Source organism: Meles meles, chromosome 12 (assembly GCF_922984935.1).
Source record: "Meles meles chromosome 12, mMelMel3.1 paternal haplotype, whole genome shotgun sequence".
NCBI classification, from domain to species: Eukaryota; Metazoa; Chordata; class Mammalia; order Carnivora; family Mustelidae; genus Meles; species Meles meles.
The window spans coordinates 68,235,272-68,244,457 of NC_060077.1; the positions used below are offsets into that span (position 1 = coordinate 68,235,272).

Sequence of the window (9,186 nt, forward strand, 5' to 3'; positions counted from 1 at the left end):
GACACACACACACACACACACACACACACACACACACATATCAGAATCACCTATACCATTCTGTAAACAGAGTGCTGGGCCCAACCCCCAGATTCTGAATCAGTAAGTCTGATGCCAGGCCTGAGAATTTGCATTTCTAACAAGTACCAGCATGATGGGGACGAAGGACCACGCTTTGAAAACCGCTGGTGTAAACTCAGAAATAGGATGCTGCCTCCAGTCATCCCTCCCCTTTGCTCTGGTTTGCAAACGTGTGCATATGAGCATCGTGGGCAAAGCTTATTAACACCCAGACTCCCGGCCCCCACCCCCAAATATTTTGATTTAGAAGATTTGGGTGGCACCAAGGATCTGAACTTCTAACAAACTCCCAGATCTCACGGATGCTCCTGGGTCAAGGTCCAGACTCTGAGATCATTGCTGGTTAGAATCACCTGACTCCGGATCACCTAGGTCAGTAAGGACCTGGGACCAGGTAGTTTTATTTTATTTTATTTTCCATTGTGCATTTTATTTGAATCTGATATGCTCTTATTTTGTTTATAATTTTTAATTAACATATAATGTATTAACATATAAGTACAGGTCTGTGAATCGCCAGGTTTACACACTTCACAGCACTCACCATAGCACATGGGACCAGGTATTAAAAAGCTCCTGGGGGGATTCCACTGCACAGCCCCGGTCGAAAGCAACTATGGGGTTGTGTGTCCTGGACCCCGAGCTGTCTCCAATCAGGGTGGCTTCGAGAGGCTGTCGAGTCCCCACCATCCTCAGTTCCCAGCGGGTATTGCTAGGGGGCAGCAGGGCTGACATGGGCACAGTGAGCAGCACAGGGCGCTTGGAGGCGGGAGGGGTATGTGCAGGAGAAAGAGAGAATCCTCAGAAGTGATGTTTGCCTCTGTCTCGGGGGTTGTCGGGTCCCAGCCCTGCACCCCAGAGGAGACTACATTACAAAAAATGAAACCGCTAAACAGGAAACATCTGGCCCAGGAGTCTGAGCAGACAAGCAAGGTTTCGCATTGGCCCCGGAAACCTGCTGGGCACGGAGCCTGAGGCCTAGAAAGACACGAGAGCAGCGGGATTGGCCGCGGCACCTCGACTCACGCTCACGCCGGGGCTCCTATGCTGGGGCCTCCCTGGCCCCGCCGCAGGGGTAGCCCCCGCCGGCGGAGGGGCGTGGTGAGAAGCTGCAGGGGTGCTGCTGGAGCAGGTACGGGATCCTCGGTGGGGATGGCAAGCGCAAGGGGTGGGGGAGGCGAGGACAGCAGCTGCTGCTGCTGGAGGTGGACAGACAGGTGGGCAGGTGGTAGGATGGAAAAGGCGCTCCATCGGCCAGATAGGTGTTGGACGTGAGAGATGAAGACCGAGAAAAGCAGAACACAGGTGCTAGGAGGCCAGGCGGTCCCGAAACAGGAAGAGAGCCAACAACAGGCGGGTTTCAGTGGTGGCGTGACGCTCCTCCCCTCGGTGAACTGCCTGCTGGGGCCAGGAAGGGACAGGGACAGGGACGGGGCTAGTGCTCACTCCTTGCCCCCGCAGTCGCTTCTTGAGGAGTCAGTGGGAGTCGGGAGGACCCACCAGAACGTTGGAAAGTGTCATGTCTAGTGTGGCCTGAGCAGGTGCGGCAAGGAACTTCATGGGGGCGGGAGGTAAGCTGATGAGGCAGCGGAGCATTTCAGGATCCTGGTAGCCAGACCCGCTCCCTGAGAATCCTGGGGTGGGGGGACAGTCAGGAGTCGTTTTCACAGCCCCCCAAAGGATGGAGCCAAGGATGGATGTCCCCGCAGTGGAAGGCGTGGGGGGCTGCGGACCAGAGCCATTGAAGATAATAAGAACGAGGGAAGCTGCAGCAGAAGTTACTGCAAAGAGTTATTAGGTGGGAAACACCCCCAGGCAACATTATTTTGTCAAAGGAGGGTGTCCCGGTCCCTGGGGTCAGAGGTGGTCTGTTTCCATGCAATTCTTAACCTCTGGAGCTGGGCAAATTTCAGCTGTGCTCCTAGCCCCACAGAAGAGCTGTGAGACCATATTCGGCCCATCCGGTTGCTGAACAGAGAGAGACACTGGCAGAGCCCCGCAGAGAACCCAGGACCCATGACTGAGGTGAGGACCTGGGGGGCAGGACGGGGAGCGTGGGAGCCGGCCCGGAGGACATAGCACCATTCCTGGCCACCAGCTTCCCATTCTCCTGTGTCCCCACCGTGGTTCCTTGGCCTCAGCCCCAGGACCTCAACAGGAAGAGACTGAGCCCCTTGTGGAGAGGGGCGGGGATCCACAGCTCCTGGCCTCTCCCCCGTCTCCCCCCACCCCCCTGCCGTGAGAGAATGACAGCCATTACACCAGAGCAGATCCCCTCCATGTCCAGAAAGGCACCGTGCTCCCACCTCCACTGTCTTCTAGCCTCCAGCTCTACCTCCTTCCTCTCCTCCACAGGCCACCCCAACCCTGACAGGCAAGCTATTTGCGAGTTAAGTGCTGTACCGTCTGTCCTGTTTCCAGCCTCACATGACCCGTGCTCTTCTTATACAGGCCTCACATTTGGTTTAATGCTCTCCGGTCACCATCTCAAAATTCTTAATAACGTTTGCATGGGACCCTGTAAATTATGTGGCTGGCTCTGCACTTGGCTGTCACGGGGGACTGGAGATCTCTCTCCTGGGGGGACAGCATCATAGCTCCCCCTCTGCTCTTCAAACCCCTCTGTCACCTGGGACAGCATGAGACAGCAGCATGACCTCACCAAGACAGGGGCACATACACAAGGGAAGAGGCAGACCCGGAGAGAGGGGGCACCTGCCATTGCACTGGGCTCCACGGTGCAGGGCCTGGAACAAGCCAGGAAGACACCCAGGGATGTGAGTCTGGCATGAATCTCTTAGAAGTCTCCATATTCTTTAGGCAAACCCTAGTTTAAAGATAAAATGTGATATTGACTGTACAACTCAGCACTTAATTTTATGTTGTCTGATGTTGCTATTTTCACCTGGGTGGCTCTTACTTCCAAAACGAGCTGGCAAATTCTGAGGCCAGGGACCTCAGCTCATGATCGTGTGAACACAGCCCAGGCGTGGCCTCAAGCACATGGCTGGGTACAGGATTCCCTTGCAGCTTGATTCAGTTGTTTGAGCTCCTAGGACTGTTATCCGAAGGAAGGAAGGCGCCGGGAGAGCTTCCAGGAAGAGAGGGAAACCGTGTCCGAGTGTCAAGGGTGAGGGTTGGGTGTCTGTGTGACTCTGCATCAGGCTCTCTCTTGGCCAGCCTCGATGTCCTCATCTATGAAACGGGAGTAAAAGCAGCAGCTGCCTCCTTGGTTTGTCGGGAGGTCCAGAGGAGCCCCACAGTGTCGCCTCGTGCATTTGAATGTGGCCCTCGATCGCCTGAAGCTCTTGTTAACGATGCAGGCTCTTTGTCAGTAGGTCCCCGGTGGGGTCTGAGCAGCTGCGATGTCCAAGTCCCCCAGGGCTGCCGGCGGTGCTTCTGGTCTCCCCGCGAAACTCTTCGGGAGACACCGTGCGGTGCCCCATGCGCAGTGTCTGCAAATGCAGATTCTCGGGTGCCACCCGGACCTACGGACTCAGAGACTCCGGGTGGGTGGGGATGAGCGATCTGTGTGAACAAGCCTTCCAGATGCTTCCGATGCAGGTGTGTCTGAGAACTGCTCAGCTCAGCACCATACTTTCTCTTCCATCCCACGAATACTGACATTCAGAACCTGTTAGGTGCTTAACACTGTGCTAAGTGACGTGGTTGGAGCACAGACCCTTAGAATTTAGTTTGGGGGGGGGGCACCAGCTGCTGTGTATATAATGGGGGGAGGGGAGATGGAGGGGGGAGGGCTTATAGAAAATGCAGATTTCAGGTTTCCTACCACAGATTTTTTTCATCCCCAAGAGATTTTGACTTGGTAAATCTAGATTTTTCAAAAGGAGCCCCAGCTTTTTCTGACCCTTATACTGTAATCCAGGGCCACACTCTGACAAAGAGACACCACGAAAACTCAAGGGAAGATAACCAGCTGCCAAGCTGTGTGCTCCAAAGAGCTTTTGGAAGGGAAAGAATTTGCTGCAAGCTGGCGATCCAAGCAGACTAGCTCGGATCCGACGCCACGTCCGCGAGTAGGGCCGGCCGGGACAGCCACGGCCTGCAGCCCAGCCCTTTCTGCGACAGCTCAGTAACATCTCGCCAGCTCCACACGGTTGAACGTCTCATTCCCATTTCACAGGTCTAATGCCCAGCGATCTAGTAAGCTGAGTGGCATCTTCGCAGATACCCTGCGGGTCAAGCTCACAGCCGGAACGCACACCCAAACCCCCCGGGCGCCCCTCGGAGGCTCCTGAGCAGGGGCGGGGCTCGAGGGCCGTGATCGTTCGCTCATTCGCGGATGTTGGTTTGCTAAGGGCGGGCCAGGCGGAGCGGGAACCAATGAGAGCGACCCGCCCGCCGCGGGGTCTCTGGCCGAGGAAATTGAACAAAGGAGGCTCCGGGCTTTGACCACGGTGAAGCGCTGGGAGACCGCGGGGGCCGCGGGTAATCGTGACAATGGAAGGAAGCCACAGTGGTGTAAACAGAGCTTCGGACGGACGTGCAGGCCAGAGGCCTCGGTCCCTGTCCCTTTTCTTTCTAACTGTGACCCTGAGCCAGATATTTCCTGTCCTTGAGGCTGTGTTCTCACCAGTAAAACAGAGATGATAATCCCCGGCTTGCCTGCCTCAGGGGGTGCTGTGAAGGTCACCCGGGGTTACGTGTTCTGGAAACTATAAGGTGAGGTACCCTTCATACCTTCGATGTACTGGGCGTGTTAATAGACTGAGTCCAAGGAGAGCAGTTTCCCTGTATTTTCTCCAGAAATATATTTGCAAAAACTATGTCCTTAGCACCATTTCAGCTTGGGCAGCTAACAGCTCTTCTTTTAGAGTGAAGACTCAATTTAAAAATGAAGATTTCTTCTCATACACAATTTTTGCAGTTCCCCACCCCGCCCCCGCCGCCCCACCCCGTCTCTATGGAGGAAGGAATCTATAGACATCTTTCTATGAACACCTGTACAGAGATAACATTCCCATACTCTACAGTTCACCCACTTGAAGGAAACAGTGCCAGACAATTGGCAAACATCACCACCATCAATCTGAGAACATTGGCATTGTCCCCTAAAGAAACCTTGCACCCGTTAGCAATCACTCTGCATTTCCCCCAACCCCTCCCGCCCTAGGTAAACATTCATCTACGTCTAATATTAATGTTAAACAGTGGGGTTTTTTGAAAGTGTGGTGCATGAACCACCTGCATCAGAATCACCTGGATGGGGTTTAAAAATGCAGATTACCGGGGCCCCTTCCGACCTCCGGGTCAGAAACTCTGGCTCTGAAGTCCAGAAGCTGCACTCCCAGCCCTGGGGTGAATCTTGGGCACATCAAAGCCTCTTGAGAACAGCGGCTCATCCTTGGATTGAAGGACAGAACCAAGCTGTGTGTGGAGAGATGGAGGCAGAGGCTGACAGGTCCTTAGGACCTGCATGGCTCTTCCTGTCCCTTCTTCCTTTCTTGTCCCCAGCTTCACTGCCCACCTCCGTGCCCTTCAATATGTAGACACGTCCCGGGAATGGGATCACAGAATTTATGCTCGCAGTGCTCCCTGGCCTGTGATACCTCCAGGTTGTCACCAGAGGGCGCCAGAGCATCTCCAAAGCCAAGCCGATCTCCCCTTCCTTGGCAGGTTCTCCACTGAGGGCAGTTTCCCCATCTCAGACCTGTCTCCTCCCCGCAAGCCACATCTCAAAGATGTTGGGTGCCATGAGGGATCAGGGTTGCTAAAAAGCAAAAAGCCATTATTACGTGTGACCCCTGGGGAGTTTGTCTAATGCCTCTGAGCCCAAGCTTCTCCCCCCAACAAGGAAAAAATATGAACTTTTCATCGTCCTGCTTTTAACAATTAAAGGCGATCATAGGGGTAACGCTCCTGGATCAGCTCCTGTCTACTATTATTCTAGCAGAGACGGTGATTTGCACTGCTAGGAAACCAGAGAGCTTGAATGGCAATATATATATTTAAGTTTAGTGTGCATCAGAAGCATTAACTTAATAGAGCCGAACAAGGAATAAGGTGTGGCCTGTCCTCTCCCGGCCCATGGGAGCGCCTGGACTTGATGTTCGGTTCCACAAATCCCCCTGCAGAGGCCCTGGTGAGCTAGGACTCCTCAGAAGGATGGATGCAGGAACTTTACCTCAGAATTAGCTACACTGCGATTGTGCTTTACAAAAACTGATATTTGCAAAACCAGGTTAAGTTGTTGTCGATGTGTAAGTGACCACAAAAACGAACTTTATAAAATATGCGTGAAAGCATGTATTTTATTATTATTTGTAGTTAATTCTTTATGAACAAATCTAAGTTCAGCTTTGACGACACTGGTGGGCAGTGAAGATGGGGACGAAAAAGGAAGAAGGGACAGGAACAGCCATCCTGGTCTGAAGCACCTGTCAGCCTCTGCCCCCATCTCTCCAGACAGTGGTGACAAAGGGCTTCACAGGCCATGGAGGGAACCTTTACTTCTGTAGCCACACATACACATTCCCTACACTCTCTCACATTAGGAAGCCTTCTGAGCTTCAGACACAAGGCGGCTTATTTTGCTCTGTCTCTGCTCATACTACTGTTGTCATCATTTCCTTCCCTGTTCCACCAGAAACACTCCCATTCGGTCTTCGACACCCAGTCCGAACGCCAGTAGCATCTGTTGTGGAATTCTCTGATTCTTAAGGCAAAGCTAAGTTTCCTTCCTCAACAGTTCCATGGTGCTCTGTGCACACCTCAACTCCAACATTTTTGATTCGTCTTATAACAGGCTGATGGAGTCTCCTTGCCCCCGCCGGAGGTGGCCTTAAAATTGACCCCTCCAAGGATCTTGGGCTCTGACCCAATGCCCTCCTGCCAAACCAGCAGTCACTCCACTCCAGGCTGCAATGCCTACAGTGAGGTTGAGTGGCAAAGCTCCGGCAGCCTACAATAAATCCATTTCTTAACATATATCCAGAAAAGTGAAAAATCACAAATGAATACATCATGAATGAATGTCCAATAAATGAACCTACTCGTGTGATCAAGAAACAGAATATTAGCAACATCCAGAAGACCCTGAATGACTGTATCTAAAAATGCATTTCTAACTACTTAAATTTATAATTTTAAAAGTGAGTTACCCAGTTCCAAATATGTGAGTAGCTGCTAGCTTTTCAAAGACATTTGTAGAAGGTACAGAAGACAAATGCCCCTCAGGAAGCCACTCCAAGGATCTGGAGACATTGTGTTCCTTTCCAGAGCAAGCATGGGGCGCTCAGCTAACCTGAACCGCACAGTGGGCCCTCCTGAGTATTGGAGCTGAGCCGGGATCCCAGGAAGTCGGTTCACCATCTAATGGAGAGAAACTAGTGACGTTTGAAGAACAAGGTCACGCCAACGATAAAGACATTCCAGGTATAGGTTAATGGGAGTGGGAAGTGGCTGTCTGCCAACTCTGTACTGGCCTCTGCTAGGGACTTCCCATTGAGAGGCCCATCCCCATCTCAAAGGAGAGGGAGCTGAAGAGAATAGGACTTGTACCACATCTTCAACTTATCATGCCTAGAAGCCCCAGAACCGCCATTTCAATCCATCTGAAAAGTACTGGCTCTGTGATTGACATGTCGCCTCGGCCCCCAACATCACAGAGGTGTTTGGGATGGCTCCCCGACCTGCTGACCTGACAAGCTTACGGGAGAAGCACAGGCCCAGCCGCCCACAAGAGGCAGTGGGACAACATGTCTGTGTGGCTGTGCTGTGTGTGCACAGATTCCAGAACATTCCTCTGGTCTTGAGAGGTCTCTGTATTCTAGGGAGGAGTACTGGATGGCAGGTTGCCCACCACCCCCTCAGGCTGACCCTCAACACTCTTCTGTGGGGCCCCTCCACCTGCCCAGTGGCTGGATGCCCTCGCTCATGGCAGCCACAGTGTCAAAGGCATCACGTGCCCTCTAGGGGGGATGGCCTGGCTGGTGCCTGGCTCTGCCCCTCACCAGCCCTGAACAGTTCACCTCACCATCCCTCTGTTTCTTTAGCTTTTAGGCTTCTGATGAAGGGCTCTGCTCCTCCTCATCCTCCTCCTGCCTTCTCCCAGGGCCGGATGCTCGCTCTCACTGCCCTTGTGGTCTCAGAAGAAAACCCAGGCTCTCATCTTCCCCATCACTTCTGGGCAAACAGTCCCCACATTCTACGTCTCCAGCCCTGAACTCTTGCCCAGACCGGAGTATTGCATGTCCCACGGCCTGCTGGGCGTTTCCGTCTAGACATCTCAAACTCCATGTCACACGATGGGCCTTAACTGCCTTTCCTCTACCTCATTCTGCCCCTTCAAAACTGTTATTAGAGAGGAACAGTCGCATATCAAAGTGCATGTATCATACATACACACACAGCCGGGGGATGTTCACAAACACAGCCCGGTAACCAGCGCCCAGATCAAGACTCAGATCACTCTCAGCACCCAACAAGTCTTTCTTGGGCCCCCTTCCAGCCGGGGTTGACCTGTACACTGCTCTCAGGTTAGCCTCGTTTTTGACCCTCGTGTATGTGGAATGAATGATACGATGTGCCCTCCTCTGGACGCGGCTTCTTTGGCTCAACGTTGCGAGATGCATCATGCCACTGCCTGGAGCTGTAGGGCACCCGTTCTCGTGCTGTGCAGACAAATCGTTATTTGTCCACTGTACCACTGGTGAACAACTGGGTTGCTCGCCCCTTGGGGCTGTTATGAGTAGTGCGAAGTTGAACTTGGTGGCACGTGTCTTGTGGTGTGAAGGACGCACGTATTTCGTCTGTGCGTCTTGCCGGGAAGGATTGCTGGGCTGTAGGGTGTGAAGCTACTCACCCTGGGAGAGCACCAGGCAGTTCTCTAAAGTGGCTCTAGGTCCCTCTCTCCCAGCAGTGGACGTGAGTTTCGGTGGCTCCACTCCCTCACCAACACCTGACACCATTTTTTATTCACTCACCCTTCTCCCCTGCCTATCCGAGCCCCTTTTTCCTCCCAAATTTTCTCATATGCTCAGCCCTCTCTGTTTGGCCATGCCTGCTACAGGCACTGTGGTCTCCTGCTGGCCTCCCTAGCTTCGGCCTTCAGGCTCCGTGAACCACTCCCAGCAAATCTCCCTA

The 9,186-nt window shown here is 53.1% G+C and overlaps 1 long non-coding RNA gene across 1 annotated transcript; it reads left to right on the forward strand.

Annotated features, from left to right (window-relative positions):
* Positions 1-774: 774 nt before the first annotated feature.
* LOC123954530 lies at positions 775-4,929 on the forward strand. Its single transcript, XR_006821092.1, has 3 exons — positions 775-1,213; positions 1,995-2,106; positions 3,968-4,929. It is a non-coding gene; the product is annotated as an uncharacterized LOC123954530 (long non-coding RNA).
* Positions 4,930-9,186: the final 4,257 nt, after the last annotated feature.